We start from the raw sequence: 26,356 nt of genomic DNA on the forward strand, positions 1-26,356 counted from the left end.
TTTTGTACATGTGGATGCTTGTTTGTTGTAGATTAACAAATGAATCTTTAGAAACCTTATATTGATGATTGTTTCTTTGAATATGGTCTTGGTAAAGGCATGTACACAAGGTGTTTATGAGAATAACTAGTTACATTATGATGCTTTAAACTAGGGCAATTGCCCAATAAGTATGAATGGATGATGAATGGTATTGTTAATTTGTAATGAGTATTGCAAGGTTTAATTGATGACCTTGTTAAGTTGATGATTAATAAGGGGTTAAGGTCCCTAATCATGAAATTGAACTTATATTGTTTTTAGAACTAATGGAAGGTATAAAATGTGTTGCAGGATTGCTAGTAAAGGGTGAATGATGTGTAAGGGTTTTGATGACCGTATCTTGAATTGAATAGTAAATTAAATTAAGGCATGTGCCTATTAAATGTTTTATGGACTAATACTTCCATGAGAACTATGTGGTCATATGTGGTGTTTCATTGGTCAAATGGGTTAGAGTCTTTAAGTGTTGAGACAAATTGTATGTGAGTAGATGCATGAATAAAAGATTTAGGGACCAAGGGTCTATTATAAATGGTAATGAGGGATCTTGTGTTAAAGTCCCTCGCATAGTAACATCAAGGTGATATAAAGTTAGATTCCCAAGAATGCATGTGGTTGGAGACCCATTCCTAATCAAAGCATGAGGTTTGAGTCCCATGCCAAATGAATGCATGTGTTTGGATTCCCATGCCTAATGAAAGCATGAGCTTGGAGTCCCTTTCCAAATGGATGCATGTCATTGGAGTCCCATGCCTAGGGAAAGCATGAGGTTAGAGTCCCATGGCAAATAAATGCATGTAATTAGAGTCCTATGCCTAGTGAAAGCATGATGTTGGTGTCCCATTCCAAGTGAATGCATGTGGTTGGAGTCCCATGCCTAATGAATGAATGAGGTTGGACTCCCATGCCAAATTAATGCATGTGGTTGGAGTCTATGCCCAATAAATGCGTGTGGTTGGAGACCGATGCCTAATAAAACATGATGTTAGAGTCTTATTCCTAATGAAAGGACTTGTGGTTAAAGTCCCTTGCCTAATAAAACTAAAGGTTAGAGTCCCTTGCCTAAGAGTGGTGGTTAGGGTCTTTTGGCTTGAATGAATAAGTACGTAATTAAAGATTCTTGTCGAACATAAATGAGAGTAGCTAAATTTTTTGGCCTAATAAGAATTCTTTGAATCTATTGTGAGAAATTGGATTCCGTCACCTAATGTATTTGATTAAGTACTTCATGAGTGATGTTTAGACTTGTTTCCTCTTGTTTGGCATGTGTTATACTTATATGCATGACTAATGTGTTTGGTTGTGTAAGAATATCATATATGGACTTGTTGTCTAAATGATGATAATTTTTTATCCTTATTCTTGAGTTACATGGTAGCATTCAAACCGCTAACCGTCTCCGAACGCTATGTCCCCATGCAATATAGGGGTTGAAACTTCTTCTTCTTTTCCTGCACAGTGGTCGGGCGATTGAGTAGATCGAATGTTGACATTGAAGTGGTGAGCTTCCATACATCCAAAAGTCTTATGTTCCCAGTGCTTACTTATGTTAATAGACTTATTTAGACTTAGAATTTTAGCTATTGTTGCGGCCATGTCCCGACATATCTAAGACATTGAATTAGTAGATGTTCTATGGATGGCTACGAACTAGGGTATCTGGTCTAGTTTATTGAATCAAATAAAATGTTTAGACATGTTTATGTTACGACTAGAAGTATGTATTCCTCTATCCTACTTTATGGTTAGAATCCATCTGACTCTTGTGATTGATACGATGATTTAGTTGGGTTATCGAGGCGACCTCTAATTTATGTGAGCTTAAGGTGCCCATACGACATGGCTCATTTCGGGTCATGTCAAATTACATTTATAAAACCAAGTAAAACTATCTATATGCACATATCTATGCAAATATATATATAACCAGGCCGGGAAAGGGGACCCAGTTTAGCATTCCTTTAAAACCTTTACCTAGGTTGTGTAGCTTTGCTATCCTAAAACACCCATAGGCTATATGGCTTCAGCTTTCCTTGTTGAAAGGGCCCTAGTACATGAAGTCGCACGACTAGGGAAGAAAATTTGGGATGATAAGTGCAACCCTCAAAATATAGTGTGACATCATGAATATATTCACTAAGACAAATTTTACATTAGCAAATATGATTTTCTAGTTTTCGTTACCCAGGGACCTCTACCTTCAATGGCTAAGCTACACATCCCTCCATAATTGCCCAATTAACACCATTAGAAAGAAACCAATCAATCTAGTTACCATTTATTAACAAAGGCCATTTAGTAGTGGTGTCGTCGTACCGACCATACTTGCAAGTACTATCTATAGCCAACTATATATAGATTTAATGGGACTTCCAAGTGCCCTTTCATTTACCATATTAAACCACTTAGAGGATTCTATGTACCCCACAAGCATAACTATTTAACCATTTACCTTTCAAAACTATTTAAACAATGCACAATTCTTTTACAAAGTTTTAAAACAAGCAAAAGATCCATTAAAATACTCAATGCAATGGAATCATTATTATAGGCATTTTGTAAAGCACATTGGGGGCATAATATAACCAAAACTAATTCAAATTACTATTAAACCATTCCCATGGAATCCAATTATCCCAAACTACCATTAATCCACATAAAGCATAATTAAAACCATGGAAAACCATAATCAACCATTTAATACCAAAACCCCCAATTCATATTTGAAAACTAAAATCATACAATCAATGAATTCATGAAAAAAATTATAAAAACCATGTTTTTACTTAGAATAAATAATGAGGGAAGGCAACATGTCTTAAACCAAGATGATGGTTGAAAGAAATCACCAAGACAAGCCCCAAATCAATCCTCTAGGTCAAACCCTAGCCTTCCTTGCTTAAAAGTTTTTGAGAGACTTATAGAGTGTTTTAGAAGAGTTTCGAAGTGTTAATTAATAGAATAATTGGTTAACTAACCTTCTGAATAGGTTAGGAGTTGTGGGACCTTTTTAGGATAAGAGCAAAAATGTCCAAAATACCCCTAATTATATTGTACAAAATTATGTCCCAAGGGTACGACTGACCCTCACGAGTTGTACCCTCCAATATGAGTGGTTCCCTGACTCATATTCTAGCTTCAACCTGTGGATCCAATAGTGTATAGTATGTGACTCATCCAATAAAGTCATATCTAAAGCATACGATTCATACCGCTCATTTGTATCCCTAGAAGATTTAAATCCAAGAAAGATTTAGACACTTCCACTAAATGAGTCCTGGGTATGACTCATACCTTGGCTCACGGCTTATGGTGAGCCACTAGTACTCTAATCCAACCTTAGTAACTAAATATATGATTAAGGTAAAGAAGAGAAAGATCTATACCCACCAATACAACTCGTACCCCTAAGTAGTATCAATTCTAGTAACAAAAATCTACCCTACCAACTAACACTAGTTAGCATAACACTGGACCATACCATTTTTACCCCAACATAAAACTCATACCCTCGAGTCATATTTGGTCCAAAGACTATAATTCCAAGACATTTTTAAGGTCCAAAAACTAGGGTGTTTCAATTAGCATGGTAGCTTGGCACATATTTTGACCTGGGAAACACCTTTGAACTTAGAGGATCAGTATTTAGCTAACCAGATAGTTAGGCTTGATATTAAACACTTGGAAGTGTTTTAATCATTTGAGGAGGCTAGGTCTTCTTTGATGCAACATATTTGATCTGATTAGTTTCATTGTGTGGGATTGAGTATAATTTTAGATAGGGTGTTTAGTTGTGAGGCTACGGAAGCATCACTTGATTCAGATGGAGTTTTGAGGATTGGGGTCTTAGTTTGTGTGCTGAGATTGGGTGATTGGATTAGGTTTATTTTGGAGAAGGCTCATAGTTTCAGGTATTCTATCTACCTGGGAGTGACTAAGATGTATTATGATTTAGGGTAGAACTACTGGTGGGCGGTATGAGGAAGGATATAGTAGACTTTGTAGCTAGTTTCCTTTGTTTTCAACAGGTGGAGACTGAGCATTTGAGACATGGTGAATTGCTTTGGAGATTACCTATTATCGAGTTGGAATGGAAGTGGATTACTATAGAATTCATGACCAGATTGCCTTGCACTTCCAATTGATCAAATAGTGTTTGGTTCATCATAGATTTATTGACCAAGTCTATGATTTTACAATCAGTCTAGGTATCTATCAATGCTAAAAAGTTGTCCCGTATCTACATACGTATGATTTTGTATTTCTACGGTGTACTAGTATCTATCATTTTAGATTAGGGTTTTTATTCACTTCACACTTTGGGAAGACTTTTCAAGATGAGTGGGTATGCGGGTTGACCTTGGCACAACATTTTACCCCTAAAAAGTTGGTTAGTCCAAGGGGACTAGTAAGGTTTAAGTGGATATGCTCCACGCTTGTGTGCTTGATTTTTTAGTCTAGCGGGAGCAAAACTTAGATTTAGCAGAGTTTGCTTCTTACAATAGCTATCATTTTAGTATCAAAATGGATAATTTTTAGGCATTTAAGGGTAGGTATTGTTGCTCTCCAGTTGCTTGGTTTGATGTTTCTAAATTTAGACCCTAAGGTATGAACTTTATCCGTAAGTCTTTAAATAGAGTTTGGATCATTCAAGATAGACTTCAAGCATCTCAGAGTATGAAAAAGTGATATACATAACATAGACTTTGTTCCTTGAGATTTGGTGTTGGTGATCGTAGTCTCCTTAAGGTTGTACCCATGAAGTGTGTGATGAGATTTCAGAAGAGGGGAAAGCTTAGCCCTAAGTCTATAGGTCCATTTTAGATTCTTTGAGTTGTTGGTGATGTATCTTATTAGTTGGCTTTGCCCCCAAAATTGTTTCTATTCATCAAGTTTTTCATGTTTGTATGCTTTGTCATTACATTCCTGATAGTCTCATGTCTTCTATTGGGAATTGGTTCAATTAGATAAGCAGTTGTCTTTCATTGAGGATTCAGTCTCCATTTTAGCTAGGAATTTAAGTGTAATGGCCCGAATCTGGTACTTGAAACGTTATAGGGTGCTCATGACCCCGAAGGACCAAAAGGTAACCCATACTGATATCTGCACCTGTATACTTTATACATACTATATAATACGGAAACATAAACTGAAAGGCCAAAAGGTTCAAAATAGTAACATAAGATCTAAAAAATCATAACATATGAATGGGGTATAAAATACCCAAAACAAAACTGAAATAAGCTACCTGAACATACTGTACTTTCAAAAGTCTATAAACATGACTTTCTGAATAAGAAGTTGATGGTATATGTCCCCAACTAACTACAACTAATAAATTAATTAATGAGATAATAAAATGATGATCGTGTTCTCGAAAGATAAGGAATCACTTCTAACTCTAACTGCTGAGACTGGAATCTACTGATGCTCTGGAACTCTTGTCGCTGGACTTATGGTATAAGACACCATAGTGAAAATACGTCAGTACTTTGAATGTACTGGCATGCATGTGAGGTAACCTGAATACATGGGGTTCATATGCATGAACGATACTAGCTAACTGACTAATATGAAATGGAGAATACATGCATGCATACATAGTAGCTATATCTGAAATCGTGATCACATAAATTTACTGATAACTAACATGACTAATGACTGAGTTCTGATAACTGATATAACTAATAACATGAGTGACTATATCTAAAAGTCCTAAATCTGATGGAACTAGCTGAGTTCCATACTGCATCTGAATTGACTGTAACTGACAGTCCTGAGATCTGAAAAACTATCTGAGTTCTATTACTGAGACTGATTGACTGTATCTGACAGTCCTGATTCTATAACTTGAAACTGTGTGATCTAGTCATCTAACCAACATGCCCCTAATACACCATTATGGCTGAGTTGGGGTCCAATCTATAACCCCAATTGGAAAGGTGTCAATGTCGCGCCACCGGTAAGGATAAGCTATGGGTGACCCTTATCTGATAGTGTCCCCTAAAACAAAATGGTGGGACCCTCATCTAAAAGTGTTTATCCACCTCATCAACCCTCATCGGACAGTGTTGATGTCTCAACCTATGTTGGCTACGTAGTTCTGGAATGCAAGGATAAATTCTATGAATCACACCCTCATCTGAGAGTGTGTGCCCCTATCCTTGGGTTAACTCGGTGATAATTTCTACTCCCATCTGATTGGACTCTGAACATGATTAACTGAACTGTATATCGACTGGTTTTACTAAATTTCATGACTAACGGAATACTACTAATATTTTATAACTGACTGAGTTCATGGGATTACTGAGGTTATTGATTACTAAGCTTTACTGAGTCACATGACTGACTAAGTTCTATGGATCATGGCTTGACTGAGGATATCGTGAAAACATGACATGGCTCTAAGCACACAGCTAATCTTTTTGGTACAAGTACCCTCAGGACTCGATCGAAAGAAACTGACAAAGCATGACTTTCTTGAATACATGACCAATACAAACAATCCATAGTACAATAAGTTGGTGATTTCATGTAGTAAATGGTTATCATAATCTTGTACATGCATGGGAATACATATGAACATACCAATATTTCATCAACTAGTCCCCTAAGTAATCCTTCAAACATTCATAATGCACAACAATATCATAGAAGTCATTTTGATAATAAAGGTGAAGCATGCATTTATCATTTTGATCACAATTTAGCTATAAGGCATAATTTATATCCCTTTTTGGAATTTTATCAAACACCTTACATGCACAACTTAAGGCATAGGTGAAATCATCAAATTTAACATATCATAAACCACCAAATTCATGGATTTCAATTTATATGCTAACGTAGTTTCATAATTCACATACAGATCCCAACTTGGGAATCAAACAACAACCAACGCATAAACTTAAACAACCCACAACATAGTAACATGATTCATAATTTAAATAGGGTTCTTGAGATTTATGGATGAAATGAATCCATAAATCAACACAATGCATACCTTAATTCGTGATCCTACAAAGATTGACGGAGAAACTTCTTGAATTTGAATCCCCCAATTGGGACCCTAGCATGTTCTTGAGAGTTTTTTGAGAAAAGAAGTATATTTTACTTCAATTAGGGCTAAATCTCATGTTTGGGAGCTTATATATGGGTGGAAAAGGACCAGTTTACCCTTAAAATAACCCACAAATAGAGTGTTACGTCACTTAGGCCATAGGAAATTTGGTGCACACCTTATTGCATAATCTAGGTTGTGCGAAACACATCTTATCGCATACATTAGATTGTGTGTCGCACACCTTATGGAATAAATTAGGTTATGCGTCGCACACCTTATGTTAGGCGACGTACTCCACTTTCCAAAGCCATAACTTCTTGCTCAGGCATTGGATTTTGGTAAAATTAGTATCATTGGAAATCTAATTCGATTCTCTACAATTTAATGGTTCTAAATCTTCCAAAATACCATATATACAATAAGTTATGCTCGTTGAAATATGATCCTTGTGGAATCAAACCCTAAAACTTGATGGACTCAAAGGCTCTTAGCTTGCCTTACTCTAAGTGACTCTTACGAACATGCTTAACACATAATGAGCTTTTTTCTCTCTATGAAACTCATTATAAGTCATGTACTCAAATAAGAGTCATAAGATAGAAGGTTTCATACGTAGGAACAATGGTTCATTTTCTAGCTTAGAAATATACGGGGTATTACAGTTAGATGGTTGCACCCCAGAGTTATCCTTGTGGATGAGGTTTTGTGGCAACCTCAACCTATGGATGAGGATACTTCAAAGGTAGAGTTTGATATGCGTAGTTCTTATACCAAACTCTTTCTTGATTCATATATTTTTTTACCTTAGTTTGAGGATGACCTAGACTTTTAGTGGTGGATGATGTAACGACCTTAAAATTTGATGAAATATGTGAGATATGTGATTTTACTAACTTAACCCTCCTTCTGGTTGCATTATCGTATTTTTGGGTGTGGGGTGATTAGCCTGGTTCACAATGCATTTGGTGCCTTTTGTGTGATATTATGGATTCTAGTGGCTTTGAGAGCCTTGTTATGGACTTAGGTAATTATCTTTTGATCCGTGTAATGGATGACTGAACAAGTTGTGCCAATAGATCAAAAATCTCAATTTTTGGGTGATAACATATTGGATCTAATTTATGGATTTTAAATCTCATTTTGACTCTCGGTTTTGAAATTATGATTTTGTGTTTTGGGGGTCAACTTTCTGAAAATTGTGTCTTTTTGAAAATCTAGCATGCCAATGTGTTTAGATGGTGAAATTTAGTAGGGTACATAGTTCATTTTTGGAAATTGGATTCCCAATGATTCCCGAGACCTTAGCAGAAACTTGGAAAATTTTCAAAGTTTCTAATTCAGCTGATGGATAGTGCAATCTCACAAAGAATGATTGCAATCTCATATCTTCTCTTAAAATTAGAAAATATTATTGCACACCAGGGAGTGTGGTAGTACTAACTGGATACCTGGTATGGGTATACGTAGATCAGGTCATAAATTTTTGAATTTTCCACCTTGCCTCTTGACAGATAAACTCTAAATAGTATGAGATTTTAAAAGTGAAGCTTTTGGGTGTTTGGAAAGCTATATTAACGTCTATTTCTTGATTCTATTATAGATTTAAGGTGATATTTCATCCTTTTCTTACTCTTATTCTTAATTCATTGTTCAAAACCCCAAAAACCTTATTACTTCATTTATCTCCAAATTTAACTCCTTTTCACTTGTACAATATTTCTAATCCTATAATTGCTAGATTTTCCTAAATATAACCTTAAAAAAATCATTTATTCTTTGAATTAAAATGGATTTTAAAGGTTTAACCTGGTAATGGTTAAAAATGGGTTTTCTTTGTTTTGAACCTCAATTTTAACTCGATTTCATCTATAGATTCCTAAAGGTGCAGGAAACACGTTTTTGAAATGAAGTTTTGATTTTGCCCTTCTTTTTTTGAGGGTCCATTTTGATACCAAAAAAAAAGTAGTCATTATGGGTATCGTTGGCTGTGTATTGATGCGTAGATTCTATATTTCATATTTTTAGTTGATTTAGGGATTGTTCGTGAGAAGTAAGGCTTTGGGTTTGAAGTATAGCGGACTAGTTTCAGCTTTCAAGGTAGGTTATGGCTTAACTTTTTCAGACTAGGCTGTGTAGTTAATTTTTATAAAAATGCATGGCTATCTAAGTGTTGTGCCCATGTGGGGTCTATATGCCATGTAATTTTTGAATTCGAAGTATTACCTGATATGTCTATCTGTGTGAGGTCTTATGTGATGTGGATAGTCTTGAAAACATATGAATAATTGTATAGTGTTGTTGAAAATGACTAATGTGATACCATTGGAGTTTTGTGATATATTTATACTCATTGGCATTTGATACATATAGAAATTCTTGAATGGTTAGAAATAATGAGTGGATAATTAGCTCACGTGATTGGTAATCAGTTTGTTATGGAAATGATCATTGTGGTTGGTTGTGGAAATACTATTTGAAGTTGGTCGTGAACATTGCATCAGCATCCTCATGGCATCATACACTTTATTTCACTTGTTTGTTGACTATTTATATATATATATATATATATATATATATATATATATATATATATATATATATAAATGTTATTGTTGTATGTTGTATTGAATTTATTTGATATTATGTATGTGCTATTACAATTCTGGAAATGCTGGGAACATTAGATTCTATAGAACTTCTTTGTGGAATGTGCCAGTGATGAGTTATGGATATTGGTTGTACAAGATATTGGAAATACTAAAAATACTAGAAATACTAGAAATACTAGAAACATCAAAAATACTAGAAAAACTTGATATGGGTATTCGATATTGGATATTGTGGACGTTTTTTGGAGGATTATGCCAAAGAAGATTCATTGATATTAGTTTTATATGGGTAGAAAAACCCTCCATGCGCCCTATATTGGGAAGCGTTAGCTCTGTTGGTATATATAGGGTAGTATATGGGTTGACCAAACCTCCATGGGTCCCATGGAGGAAACTCTTGCCTTCATATGTGTATACGAAGGTTGTGCAACAACCTCCTGTATCATCATCATCATCACCATCATACTTATTGTGTTTGCTTTATTATGGTTTTGATGTATTATACTTCTGCTTGAATTATTGCCTATCAAATTATTCTATCTTCTTATACTTGTACTTCATGATCATATATGCATATTGTCCTCCCTTTTCCTACTTGTATGTGGTATAGTGTATACTTGAGGTCTTTTCTATGTTTGTTGCAATATATGTGATATATTAGAACTGTTAGTGCAAGTGGTGTGGGCTACCGTTCTGGAAAATTTTTCGATTGCACGTGACGTGCCCTTTATGTGTATTTTATATGTGTTATTATCTACTTTTATTAAATGTCCTATCATACATTTTGAGTACAAATGGACCGTACTCAAGCCTATTGTGCTATTTCTGTGTTATCCCTACTTTGAGTTTGCCCGAGATTGGTTGATTCGGGTAATATTTATTGCTTTTAAGGAATTGGTTAACCTTCAAACATCTGGATATATTCTACTACCTTTCTTTATAGACTATTTCTTTACTTTCATTTAAGAGAGAGAGTTTCTCATGTATTTGGATATATTATGTATTTCTTTTGGATTCGATTGAACTAGATCCACTCTTATACTAATTAAACCTACTTTGGGGAGTTATGGCTACATTATTATGTCTCTTTCTACATTTATTATACTAATATTATTTGGCTTCATTCTGGAAGTCTTACCTTAGAGGTATTTCTTTCTTTCTCCCCTTTGTATTGGTTTGGGTGATAGGCTTACTTGTCAGGGTTCGCCGCTATAAGTACCATCATGACCCTAGGATTTTGGGTCATGACAAAGTCATAGGCTAACATGTGGGACACAGTTCTAGCAAAATTTTAAATGGTTTCTAAGAGGAATATAATCTCTTACATTATCTTTTAAGTTCTTTACTATGTCATTTAATTTTCTTTTAAGGGATATTATCAGGATATTCAATTCATTACTCTACCATACTACAGTCTCAACTCTCAAACTGATGAGAGAGAATGCTCAAGGATAAAAAGGTCAAAGATTCCTCTCTCAAGTCTTTAGTCCAAGATTTAGTTGAGTTCTCTAGAAAAAGGTATGTGGGAATTCAGTACGGGTTTTTTTCACCCTTATACCGTATTTTTTAGAAAATTCTTTATAGTATTTCATGATTTTATGAGTTAGTCTACATACCCAAATTTGTTCAAATTATAAGTTTTTTAGTTACAACATATTATTTATAATTATTATTCTTGTTGAAGACAACAATGCATGATTTTTATAGCCTAAATATCTATTCAAATTCTTAACACATGTTTTGGCATGATTAGCATTATTTGACCATAGGTCGCTGAATTTAGCATGACTAGTTTCAATATCTCAGCAATTTAGTAAAATAGTTATTTAAACAAGTATCATGCTTTGTTTCCAGTCATATAATTTTTAACTTACATATTATCATATAGTATTATAATTTTGGGTGGACTATTTACCACTTAGTAGACACAGGTTCCAGATAACCCAAGTCATAAAATTATGCTGCTACCTTAGGATAAGGGTGTTTTTCCAATTAAGGTTAACACTTTTAGCCTAACAAGCTCAGTTAGTGGATCCACGTCAGATAGATATTATACCTTGCAAAGGTATAGGGAACCCCCCCAATCGGGGTTGTACAATGGACTATATGTTGCTTAGATAATTTATGTTAGTTGTAAGAAACACCTCAAAAAATGTTTAGGCTTTGGTAAGTGTACATGGCTACATATTTTTCAGACTAGCTATGTTAATTTTATGACATACAGGTAGTATCCATGTTTCTAACTTTCTGATTAAGAATTTTCAGTCATTATACTACCAAATTTTTTATGTCTTATAAAGTTTGGCTTTTTTTTCATTTTAATATTGTTTAAAGCATGTTTTAAGAGTTAATTATGATATTTGTATATCCCACATGCTTAGTACATTTAGACATACTGACTGCAAACCTTTCCTTTGTAATGCATCTTATTCATGATGTGGATTCAGGTGCTCATTCTCATACTTGCAGTTAGTCAAAATTCCAGTTTCTCATCTAGTAGATTAGGTGAGTCCAAATTACTCGGGGATATTTTCTAGTCCCATTTTTATATTTTAGACTTAATTTAAATTTTCACTTTTATTTTGGAGTTAGTTAGGGGTGTTTCTCTAGTAACTCATCTATGATTAGTCATCATGACCCGAACTAGGGACTGGCCATCACGGGCATCTCAAGTCACACATGGACCGAAGATCACCCCATCGCACCTAACCAATCAACACAACATCCCTGATGTCGAATGAATTCTGAATGTATAACAAGATAAATTTAAGGAAAATTTAAAACAGGTCTATCATCAATGACCGGCGACCATCCAAAAAACTAACCAATATCTCCCAATATTGACAATGCTAATGATAAGGAAGGTATATAACAACTCAAATTTAAGAATGAAAGCTAGTGAAATATCTAAGCCTTCTGGAGAATGGAATCTCGTAACTTTACCAAAACACAACGAACTATTCCGACCGACGTAACTCTGCACAGGAAAAGTACACTTGCCTTCGGACCCTGCATCGCATGCGGATACAATGTCCAGAGATGGTTAGTGGGGTGAACACTTGAATGTAACTGAGTATAATGATAGCACAATTCAATGATCAATCATTCAAAATCATACAAAACCAATGCACATAATCAAATGCATATATGTATATATATAAGTAAGGAAAACATATTTAACACAATTCTAACATTGAAATAAATACAACTTATATCCCAAAATATACTATCATGATTAAAGGGCACTAAATATGACATATAATATAGAAATACATTCCCCTACTCTAATATGTAAAAGAAAGTTAATATAGATATGATTAAGAATTAACTTAAGCCCTGAATGAGGATCTCTCCAATACTGCAAAATAGCCTCAACACAACACAATCTCACGCTTTGTAAGTCGTGCTTCAACTATCTAGACTGAGAGGGTATAGAAATTAGGAGTGAGTTTAGTCCAATTGTGCTCAGTAGGCATCATAGGCCGAACGAACAAAACAGAAAACTAAAGAAGTAATGGATACTTTAAACATTCTTCTTAATAATAACAACTTAAGCCATGTCTCCTAATAATTCTACAAATATAATAATAGAATAAGGATGACTACACATGAATATATATAAGAAGGGTATATTACACAACTAGAAAACAAAATAAGAGAAATGCAAATCATGCAATGTAATGGTATGATAAGTATGAAATGTTTTATTGTACCCTTATATACACAGTACAATCATAAGATACCAGGATAGGACCCGTGGGATGTTTCCAAACCATAGACTATCATATTCTCATATATTAGTCAACTTTACTAGCATATCCCTCAATCAAGGCATTTTTAAAGTGTCTGATTTTCTTTCAAACTTAGTGTTTCTCTATGGTATCAAATCCATAGATATGGATGAATGAAATGAGAATGCATTCTCATAACTAAAACAATATTATGTAAGGAATCAGCTCAACAATAGTATAAAGGAGCTTAAATCTATATGAATCTCAAAAGTTCACTATGTAAGTCATTTCATGATGCAACATTAGTAATAATTCATGTAAAACATTCACAATATCAATTCAATCCTCCACTTGGACATCACAATTATAATAAGAGAAAACAATGCTCAAATAAGACAAATGCAATCCCTCATATGGGTATCACAATTATGATAATTTCCTAAGTGAATAATACTATTTGTATAAGATCCCCCATGAGAAATATGGAAAAATAATAATCTCAAAATATGACTCCCACAGTAAAATTCACAACCCATAGCATACATTTTATGAACTATTAAGTACCCATTCTAGTATGAAGAAAGTTAACCCATAACCTTCCTCAAAAAGCCAAAACACAATCTTTGACCCTTCCAAAAGTAGCTTTTTCTTTTTGTGCAGTCTTGAAATGAACCCAATCTATAAAAAATATAATCTACACATCAAACGGAGTCTAAGGATACCCATATTAGATACTTTCATTTTGGGTCCAATAATAGTTCAAAAGTTAACCACATTGGAAAAAGGATGAAACCAAAAATTTATTAAAAATCTAGTTTATAATACTTAAAAGGTTCTAAATATGAAAACCCAACAAAAGTAAGTTGAAATAAAGCTTAAGATCAAAGAAAACTCAATTTTCTCTCTTTATTAGGTGAAACCCCAAAATACATGCTTAAAAATCAAAGTTTAGAAGTTGTTTATAAGATAAAGTCTATGGGTAATGATAAAAATTGGGTTGATAAACTTACCCAAGAAGGATTGAAGGAGAATCCTCATAAAATCACTAAAAATGTGGTCTCTAGGTAAAATAATGGAGAGCAATAAGGAAAAATAAGATAAAAGGCTTAAATATTATTAGGATTAACAGTGCCTTCATCGCTAATGCAGTTAAACCTTTACATTCTTAAGGGATAGTGACTTAGTCCTGTTGCAAATACAATGGCGCAATCATGAATGTGATGAACAACCAAACCAAACCTAACCCTGTTATCTCTTTCCAAATGTAACTATCATCTCGCATACACGATGAACAAAGAATTCCTTCTTCACAGATGTGAAGGTATAACCCCCACAAATAAAATATGGATTTTGATGCCCCAAATAACGGAATCCAAAAATAGAAAAATGATTAGAAATCCTTCAAACATGCCCTTAGAATTTATTTGGGACCCCACAGAAATAAAACAGTAATTCTATTTGACTAGTTTTGATGTTCAAAACTAAATAAAACTTTTAAATTTATCAACAGAAGTCGTTTTCAACAAGTTTACCCCCAAGACAACATTAGGCTAAATTTAACTAATTTATCATATTAATGATCGAAATATTAAATAAAGCCACAAAACCTCATATAATAATATTACTAAGGAAAAAGGGCAATCATATTTTAATAGAACTGAGAGAATCTCCATTTGATGCTCAAATCTTTAAATATTGACCAAAGTTTGATTAAAGATAAATTAATCACTTTCGAGGCTACACAAAACCTCAAATCACTATCGATAACTTTGGGGATATGCAAATTATCCCCATAATTCAAATTATATATAACAACTATAGGGCATAGCAATATGGTTAAAATACAAAAAAAAGTCAATCATAACAACGATTATTACATTATCCACCACTAAAGTATGTGTTCATCATCGAACAAAAAAGCAAAGAAAGTATCTAAATCAATAAAAAGTTTGGGTATCTACTCGATATATTAGACTCAACCTCCCACTTATCCTCCAAAATTAATCAATAGCTCCACTAAACTTTCATAGTGTAAATATGGTTGCACCTCAAATTTTTAGTTTGTCTTTTTAGCATGTTATCTCAAGAATAAGTACAGCACGATCTAGAGTATAAAACGAGGGAAAATTATTACTGATCATGAAACTCGCTGATCATATTATCTCGCTGAAGAAACAACTTTATAGCACGATCTAGAGTATGAAAGAAGGGAAAATTTTCTTAAATTCCTTGCATGCTCTCGAAGAAAAGTACAGACGTCTCTGTACCGTTCTGTAAGACTCTACTAGACACGGCTTCACAGACACCTCAGGATACTTGAAACTTGGGCTCTGATACCAAGTTTGTAACACCCCAAAAATCTATCCTAAGATATCACATGATGGTGAGGACTACAAATGATCCCAAGCTAACCCATGAACTTGTATATTATTAAGCAATAGATTAAATTGTATAAAATGACTGAGCTTGCTATGGGGAAACAAAAAATATTTGAATCTATGAAAAATACCATATTAATGCCATTTTACATTTTGATAAAGTCTGAAAATAGGAATAAAATTATATAACTAACTCTAACTGACATCTGTGAGTCCTCTACTATACTGACTATAGATAGCTGGGGCGCGACTTCATCTACAACTAATCTATACATATGAGTAAGAAAGTAAAGTAAATAAATAAAATCTAACTAAAATCACTGAAGTAGAAGGACTCATCATCTTCTGGCTGAAATCTACAACTGTCTGATTCTGTCTGCATATACTACAACTTGTACCTATATTATGAGACAATGTAGCACGTAGATGTATATATGGATCAGTACTTTGAGGATGTACTGAGTATATGGGGGTGAATAAGTAAAACATAATATCATAATCATCATTTATAAAACAATGCATGCTAAATGTAAATGACTCACATAAGCTAAAATATCTGAAATACTAAATCTGAAATCATGAATAGTAAATCACACTTTATAAATCTAGTGAGTCATAATATTTAGTTCTAAAAGATGTGCTAATGTTATGTCTATAAATCATATTGTCTAAGTGTTAAAAGAGCTCACTTCTAAATGTGAAATGTGAAAGATAAAATCTGTAACTATTGTCTTTCTATAAAACAAAATCTAAGTAAAATTGTGAGACTTTACACTTAGTTTTCTAAAAGCTTTTCTGTTATTCTTTTCTTTTCTTTTACCTAGTAGGGAGGTTCTCTTAACCGACATAAACCATGTGAGCTAATATGGATTCCAACGTCTCATCCTCCTAAGGAAGAAACCTTATGTTAGGGAAAGATGACATACTTTTGTCAGGGATTATAACATACCCATGTGATTGATCACAAGCTAAATCTGTCATACATATAGAAATGGGAATAATCTGATAATCTGCACCTTTATTGGCTATGTAAATCTATTAAAGTAGGATGCTCTAAAAACCTACAGTTCCCACTTGATGCTAAATACTACTCTCTTTTTATTTACTATGCTCATTCTATTAGAAATCCACTTTAAAACTAGCAAAAGGGTTTATCTAAAACCAATTATGCATTAATCTGATAAAATATGTAAATAAAGCTGATCGAAATTCTATAATTTGTAATAATCTGAAAAGTGAATTCCATAGCTAATCTGAGATCGAAAGATCAAAGCTTTACTGAAAATCTTAAAATAATCTGATAGTAAGATGCTTAAAGCATCATCTTTCTTAAAATACAAATATTCAATCTTAGGATAATAACCCATGCATCAATCTCATGTCAAAACATCATAATATTCATTCTCAATGATGAAAACAATGATAATTCATCTCAAAATCTGTAAATTATAGCAACAGGCATGGAAATATAAAAAAAGGCATGCAATCATCTTCTAAAATACTTGAAATATCAAAATCTTGCAAAGAGCAATAATGTGTATGAACCCTAATTTAAAATTCATGTATAAACATTCACAATCATATGAACTTGTAAAATAAAAATTAGTTTTGGGCACAAGGATGAAAGAGTATCCTTGTTCATAAATCCTACATACCTCCATTGATATACTAGATGTTAAAACTTGAATCTTCAATTTTTATTGATTCTTTAAAGATGAATTCTTTGAGTTATTTTATTGGAAATCCTTAATATTAAATTTCCTCAGAGAATTAATGGAAGAATTGGATTTCTTGGAGAAGGAGCTTTGATGATCTAGGATTTTCTTTTCATAGAAAAGTGATGAAATAAGCATAAAGTGCTTTAGTAAATTCTTAATGATGTGTTTTGGATGGATAGGGGCCCTGAGGATTAACCAAAATGCCCCTATTAAACTTTAAATTAGAACTAGAAATCGACCAATATTCTCGATTTACTGGGCCACCGCGATGCGCCACTATCGCGGTGCCCTATAGTAATGCCAATTTGTCCTTTGGTGCGATGCGACATCATCTTGCTGGTCTACTGTAATAGGACAATTGGGAATTTGGAATTATCATCAATGCGCGGCTATCGCGGAGGACCACTGGAATTGACGATTGTAATTTTGCCTATCTTTGTACGCACCAAGTGTCCAGGTTGCACACTGTAATCTTAAAAATGTCATAACTCTTTCGCCGAGTGTCGTATTTGGGTGAATCTTATATCGATGAAAATCTTATTCAATTTCCCATACAATGGAAAGTTTAAGTCCTGTAAATACCATATAAAATAACAAGGTATTCATCATAGAAGAAAATGTTTGACGTTCTCAAGACGAATTTAAGCTAGGAAAAAGTACGGGATGTTACACATAGCAAGTGACCTAAAAGATAGAGAAGTTTTTTAAGGTTAAGTATATTATATTTTAAGTGGAATAGTATTCCCTAATTTCTATACAGTAGTAGTAAGTTAGTATAGTAATGAGAAATTGTGTTGTTACCCATGATTAAGTGTTTGAATCTTAGTTTGGACTATGGATTAACAGGCTAAGAAAGGGAAAGAGTTTTAAATACTAGAAGAAAATGTTATGTAATTAAGGTATTGTGATTCTTTATAAGATTCTAAGTTAGTCACTGTTACATGCTCCTAGTTAGTACCTTTCAATTCTAATAGTGTTATGATTATAGAGAATGGAGAGGGTTAAGAGTAGAATCTCAGAAGGAGATACTAGCAAGGGTTCATGTCTATGGATATGGGCTTTCATAAAGGATTTAATATTCAAGTGTATAGTGATACCTCAATCATAAAAGTAAAGTAATTATAGTCATGTTAAGAGGATATTAAGCTGATATGAAGATTTAGAATGGTGTCTTAAATCTAAGGAGGAGATGATAGAGTGATCATCAAAGTTAGATTTTGATATTTTAGTAATAATGCTCATTAATTCTAGAGTAGAGCTAGGTGAGGTAGATTACTGACCTATTTTTATCTCAATATATTTCTTGTACTTCATTCCTTATGACACTTTAATCATGCTTTGTATGTCAAAACCATGACCATAACTCATAAACATGCAGTTCATATAGAATGATGTTTGCTCCCAGTTCCTAGTATGAGAAGTAACAATTCACTGAATAGTCCAAGTCATACTCCATGAATTTATAAATACCAATCTTATTTCATACATACATTTTTTATAGTAAGCTTAATTTTATGTACTCATGTTACACCCTTAATGACCAGTGAGATCACAAAACACACTATATGCTCTCAGATAATATCTCTTGAGAAAGTTTGTTCCTATTATATATTACACCTCTAGCCTCAGCTGAGTGTCAAAGTAATGATAATCCTCAAGCCAAGATTTTAGAGTATCGCTCTAAATCTAGATTTCAATGTTTTAATTCCTCAATGACCCTTTTTATGCTTTGATGGTAATGTTGATTGAGTTTGAGTTATAGTCTTGTAAAATTTATCAATCTACCTATATATAGTGATTTTTGGAGGTTTGTTAACCTTTTATTAGAGCATAAGGTTGAATTTGTAATCTCGTAATAAAAAAAACATACAAGGTGACAACTCTATTAGATATAGAATATAGATTCCCATAGTTGATCTCCGTATGATCATAATTTTTGTTCTGATTTGTACCTTTGCTTTAAAATTGAACAACATAAGAGAATAAAGATAGAAATAGCATTTAGTATCCATATGAAGTGTACCCCTAAGAAGGTTAGAAGTTTCTTCTTGTTAAGTGTAGTATCCTTATAAAAAGAAATATGGTTGTCAAATTTTTCGAAGTTTGAAAGTTATTTATCACGTTGCATAAGATATAGTAGTTTAGTTCTTACTTTAGGCCTAACATACTCTTATTTCATATATATATATATATATATATATATATATATATATAAAAGTTCATACCAAAAATGTATCATGTTCACCTCTAAGTCTTTCCTATTGTATGTACTCAGATCATTAGACTAGGATGCTCAGACCATGTCAGAATCTTAATTTAAATATATCACTTAAATAATTCCTTCGATTCATACCCCCGGATTTTATTAGAACTTTTAGAAAGGAGCATTAGAGAAAGTAGATATTTTGTTTAGTGTCTTATGGAAACATCCACTCCGTTATCTATCATTTTGCAGCTCTATGTGTAAATTCATCTCATGAATGCTTCAGTTGAGTTCTAATCTCTTAGTATGAACTAGTCCTTATAGAAAACTATTTAGTTCATAGAATCAAACAAATAGTTCCAATATTTTCTCATACTTCCTTTCAGTCTTAATCTCCTAAGTTTAAATTCTATGCCCATCCCATGCGACTACTTATTTCAATTCATTTTATGTGTAAATTTAGTTGATTATTTACTCACAATCTAAATCATTCCCAACCATTATAGATATCTAGTTTCAAAAATTAACTATTACGTTAGTTATCTATTTTCATAAATAATTTTGATAGTACTACAATGTTCCCACCTTTTTAGTCTAGCTGCAATCTTTATTTGAGGATGAATATTTCAAGGTGAGAGATATTGTAAAACCTAAAATTTGATAGAATCCTATCTCATTTAAAATATAGAAATAAAAAAAATCAACAAAAAATTGACCTCAAGATAACTCTGACTATGATTAATGGTCAATTATGATGAGTTTTTACTAGAACTCATCTTGAGTGTGTCCCCAAAAAGTCCAAAGGAGTGAAAATTCACCCCACTAGTCACGACTTAGACCACGAGTCTTTGCATCCACCTACGAAACTAGTATGACTCTAGGGTGCAAATATAGTATTAGTGGTCATTTTAGATAGTCCTTACTCAATCCCATTACATGTCAACTACAAATAATCTACATATTCTAGAATGATGATAGTATTAGATATGTTTTGAGGTCATAAAAAGTTCCTAACAACTAGTTGAATTGAAAACTCTTCTAATGGCTTTTTTTTAGTATAATAAGTCTACTTATATCAAATTCAAATAAATATTATTTCTTCAATATGAAGACTTAAGTGGCCTAGTACCTACCAAACTAAATGTGCTTGAATGTTATTTTCAATGCCACCAAACTTTTTTCAATATGATTCTGAAGTATAATCTTATAGACATTTTAGTATAGAATATCAATGATGCTAGTTACCATGACTCAAAAGTGTGTCATTACTTAAAGCCATGGATCTTATCATTGACTCATAGGGACTATAAATAAAACTAAAATGGGTCTAAAATGATAATCCAGGTTACAACTTATCCCTCTAGGCCACGAGTTGTCACTTAGTGATTGTGACTGGCACAACAACTTTTAGAATAGTATTTAAAGTTTTGTTGGTCTTTTATTACTCTATTAAACCATATACTACATTATTTTGACTCATTTAAGAGTATTAAAAGGGGAAATCGGTTTACTTATCAATAATTAACATCGATTAAACTACCAATATTAGAAAAAAGTAATTTAAAATCTCTCAAGTTTTGTGAAGATTCCATAACCTATGGTTCATCCTCAAGATCAATTCCTTCAAGTTCTAGTTCAAGAATCTTAAGTAATCAAGTATGTGGTTATTTAATAAAATTTTTCTATCACCCTTATGCCAAAAACCTAGTTTTAAAATTTGAATTTCAATTATTGTTTTACGGACTCATGCTATAGGTTTATATTATTCCCCATAAGATCAACAATTTTATTTTGATAGATCCCATATGTTTTAGTATGATTTTTAGGTTGCATAATGATTAGGGAGTGTTTTAGAGTTTTTGGAATGCATTTCAGGTCTAAACGTAGCCCCAAAATAGTAAGGGCCAGCATTTAGGTCGTGCTACTGAGGTAAGGCACAACTAAGATGCAAAAACTAGTGGCCTAGCATGAAGGAAACATGCCACACTAGTTAGCTTCACGATAAGGCCTTGCCATGCCACTAACTTAGAACAATTAGGGTATGCCATGCTAGTGGTCACAAAAATTCCAAAAACCCACATTGCTTTAATTTATCGAGGAAAAACTAGTTATTTAAATATTAAATTACCCTATAACTTATATAAAAATGTTTCTCTTATTCCATAACACAATTTCATCAATTAATCTCCTCCTGAAATTTCAAGAACCCCAAAAGAATGGCTTTCTTCCAAAATTCCATTTCAAGGGCTCCAAATTCAAAATTTCTTTTATGAAATTAATAATTTTAGATGAATGGCTGTTCAATGATGATCTTCTTTCATCCTCATACACAAATTATAGTTTTCAATATATGATTCCATAAATTTCCATGCACTAGGATTTTTTCCCAATTGTGATTTCATGCTTACATTCAGTTCTTCATGACATATTTACATTTAAGAAAATGTTTTAAAGATTATCTATGAACTCTTATGGACATATTAGTGTACTCAATTTATACTCAATTTTATTCATAGTTTTCATGGTTTTATTCTAGTATTATGATTAAGGAACACATGATATGTCTATTTCCTAGGTTATTATGTATTATCACCATGTTTTGATCTATTGATCACAGATTACAGGCTATTACAACACAGTTATGATTTTAGTTTGATCTTATAATATCAACCATGATATGAATTTCACATATTTACTTATGAATATGAATTAGCAATAGATTCATAATTAGTTTTCTGACATAATCTATATGCTTACTTTATATTGGATTTCATATATTACGATCACTTATAAGTCTTTGGAGTAATATGTATCACATTTGTAATATGGGATCAGCATACCCAAATTTCTAAAATGCTTGCCACGATAGGTTAAAGGGGTCCTCGCCAGTTGAGAGTGTCTCTCTCTGACAAAGTCCTCATCAATTGAGAGTTTCTTTCTTCTCATGAGCAAATTCCTGCCAGTCATCATTTTATACTGATGGAAAGGTATAAAACAAACCTTTTCAACATGGATCATACGTTGTACTACATGTTTGCTTATATGATTTATTTCGATTATAAGGATCTCCCAATAAAATATTGATTTTAGAAATAAAATCTAATGACTCAATATTTTTACTTTATTATTGTTTACTACTTATGCTTTATGATATTTTAGTTTTTAATTTTATTCATGAATATGGGAAGACTGTATACACTTATTGTTCATGTTTAAAGCCTATGATCTATATGAGTTTTACTTATTGCATTAACCCCCATATACTTAGTATATTCCAAAAGCCCTGACCACATACTTTATATACTATACATCCTATTATAAAGTAGGTTCTCGTGTTCACAGTCAGCATCATGAGTATCCTCGATAACCACTTCTAACCTTCCATCATTTGGTTGGTCCTCATGTTCCAAGTACCTATATTATGTTTTCTTCTAGTAGTTAAGTTATAATCATGTTTATACTTTATGGTTTCCTTTTAGGTAAAATGGGTCTGTCCAGGTGGCTCTTCAGTATGTTTAGAGGCTTGTCTATAGTTGACAGTTTTTTTCATACATTCATATATTTTAGATGATGTTTAGTTAACCTTGCTTTATTGGGACTGTTTATTCAAATAAGTTCAGATTTTTAAGTTAACTCCTTCGCTCATGATTTAAGTAAGTTCATAATTATTTATTATAAAATAGGTATCATAGGTTATCTTTTTGATAACTCATAGTCCTAAGTACCGTGTTATGTCCAAAGGTAGTCTTCGATAATTACAAACTTAATATCAGAGACTATGGTTTTAAAAGTCCTAGGGAGTCTGACAAGTCACGTTATGTTAAGTCTTTATCATGGGTGTAAAGTGCGCCACACTTTTGAGTGAGAGGTTGCGAGATGTATTAGAACTATCTATCTCTTCTAACTTATGCTTTCACATGACTGAGAATGCCTCCTTGCAGAGATTACATCGATCAATATAGGACAAGATAGGCCCAACACCGCATGTAGATCATTTAAATGAAAATATCTCCCATGTTGAGTTTCTACATGCTTTCAGGTGTTATCTCAAGCTGTAAATGCTGAGGGTAATTTGCCAGTGGCTATAGATGTAAATGCTGAGGGTAATTTGCCAGTGGCTATCCCAATTTAGCTAAATAGTAACTTAGCTGTAGATAGAGTTTGAGAGTTCAGAAGGATGAACCCACCAGAGTTTTTTGGTTTGAAGGTGAATGAGGATACAAAGTTTCTCATTGATGAGGCAAAGAAAATCACTCAAATTATGCGTAAATTTAAGTTGGAGAGTGTGGAGTTGCCATCCTATCAGCTGAAGAATGTTACTTATGATTGGGTTACCATGTGGAGGGAAGGAAGGGTGAAATTGAAGCTCCAATGAGTTGGAATGTGTTTAGACAAATTTTTTGGATCAGTTCTTTCCTCGTTAGATGAGCGAGTCTAATGTGTAGAATTTTATGAACTTCAAATAAGGTTCAATGTTAGTGAAAGAATACTCCTTCAAATTCATATAGCCTCCTATATGCGCTCAAGAATTGTTGCCAGACTCCAGGGCTTTCATGAGTGAGTTTGTCACTATGATGTCTAACTCAGTTGTCAAGGATTATGGGCTGCCATCATAATTGGGGATATAAACATTGATTGAATGATGACCCATTCTTCGTAGATTGAGGCTAAAAAATAGTAGGAATAGAATATGGAGATCGAAAAGCCTAAGATCAAAAAGTTTCAATACAGTCAATTCAAGTTAAAAGGGGAAATTGTTCATAGTTTCAGAGTCATTTGTCAACTGCTGCACCATCCTTATCCATTTTCCCACACCCAGGGCTAAGTAGGACTAGTAGGGTAGAGCACCGACCACTGTATCATAAGGCTGAATTTTTGGGGGATGAACAAATCCAACCTACAAAAAGTGTAGTAGGAATCATTCAGGTGAGTTCATGATAGGTAGGATAGTTATTATAATTATGGTAAGATAAGCCATAGGCTTAGATATTACCCATTTACTAAGAAGGGGAATAGATATGCTCACCCTTAGACTCAGTCCACTACCTCTGTGTCACAACCAAAAACCAAGGGTTTATGGAACTTGTTGAGGCAAGCCTTCATAAGTAATCCTATAATCCAATCTGATATAAACTCAGAGAAATCATATCAATACCCATGGCAATACTCCTCGAGCAGAATCGAAACACACACATATATAGTAGAATAAAAATATATATTCAATGATACCAAACCAAATTCCAAAGCTTGGTGTCACAAAGTAAGAAACACCTAGTACAACTCGTCATCAAAAATATACAAGGTGTCAAAAATAAGAAAAACTCTCTCTCTGAAAACAAATTAAAAAAAAGTCTAAATAAGGAAAACTTTGGACACATGAAATCAATCGCTAACTTAGAATCCACCAAATGTTTCCTAAATTAACCTCTTAAACACATACTAGAACCTAGATCTGCACCAAAATGGCAGGTGAGTTATAATACTTAACTTACACATCAATTTAAGTGCAAGGAGATCGTTGTCAATATATTTACCCAACTTTAGAGTTGGGGTCGAATCCACGAGGAACAATATGGCTGGCAATCAAGTTGATTCTAAATAATAGACACGAGTTAAATTCAAACCAATGTTACACAAAGATAAAAAAGTAGGAGATAGTTATCTGCACTACTATTTCTTTTTGGTTTTTTCTAGTACAAATTCGGGGCTATCAATAATTAGAGTTTTTACAATTATGCACGGATCTTGGGATTATGCACAACTAAGGGAGTGATATATGCGTGTGAGCGGTCAAAATCAATTGAGTAAGTCAAATATGGGTTGGTTTGGTTATAGATTTTGATGCTAGTCTTTCAACAAAACACCAAACTTTCACTCATTGATTCTTTCGAATACCTGATTGGTGTGTTCAATAGTTGGTAACCACAACCTTAATCTAGGCATCCCTATTTCTAGGATGATACCCATGGTGTCATCAACCTTACATTCAGCCTTATGTCTAAGATAGTGCAATTTCAGAAAACTACACACACAATTTCTATCATTGCTTTGGTCTCCATATCCCTCTTTCGAGGATGATATGTATTCCTAAACTACACCCAAAACCCTTCTTTTAAAGACATTTTTGGGTTTTCAAGAGCATAGAGTTTTCACTCATCATACTCATGTGGGTATTTGGGGCTTTCACCATTCAAATCACAACCAAGATAGAATAACAATGATAAAACCCATAAACATGAACAACTAAATAGATGCTAATAATTAACTACCTACACACACTTTAACCTTTATTCACACATAACCCCAAGAGGGACATATAGCTACACATAAGATAAATAATAAGTAAAGATATACCCATAATCTCCATTGCAATTATTTATTGAAGCTTAAGTGAATGTTACTTCAAACTTGGCACTTCCACAAATCAACAATGGAAGCAAGCTAAACTTCCAATTAGAAAGCACTATATTTTCTTCTCCAATAATAGAGGCATGAATTCTAAGAACTAAAACTTAAAAATTGGGAAAAATGGAATGTGATCCATGACTTACGATTTTAGTCTTTTTGCCAAAAATTTGGAATGAGCCACGCGCATTTCAAGATTTGCCC

The 26,356-nt window shown here is 33.2% G+C and overlaps 1 pseudogene; it reads left to right on the forward strand.

The window, feature by feature from the left end:
* Positions 1 to 24,122, forward strand: part of LOC107868980 — a 138,783-nt pseudogene extending 114,661 nt beyond the window's left edge.
* The last annotated feature ends 2,234 nt before the right edge of the window (positions 24,123 to 26,356 follow it).

Source organism: Capsicum annuum, chromosome 4, assembly GCF_002878395.1.
Source record: "Capsicum annuum cultivar UCD-10X-F1 chromosome 4, UCD10Xv1.1, whole genome shotgun sequence".
Taxonomy (NCBI): Eukaryota; Viridiplantae; Streptophyta; class Magnoliopsida; order Solanales; family Solanaceae; genus Capsicum; species Capsicum annuum.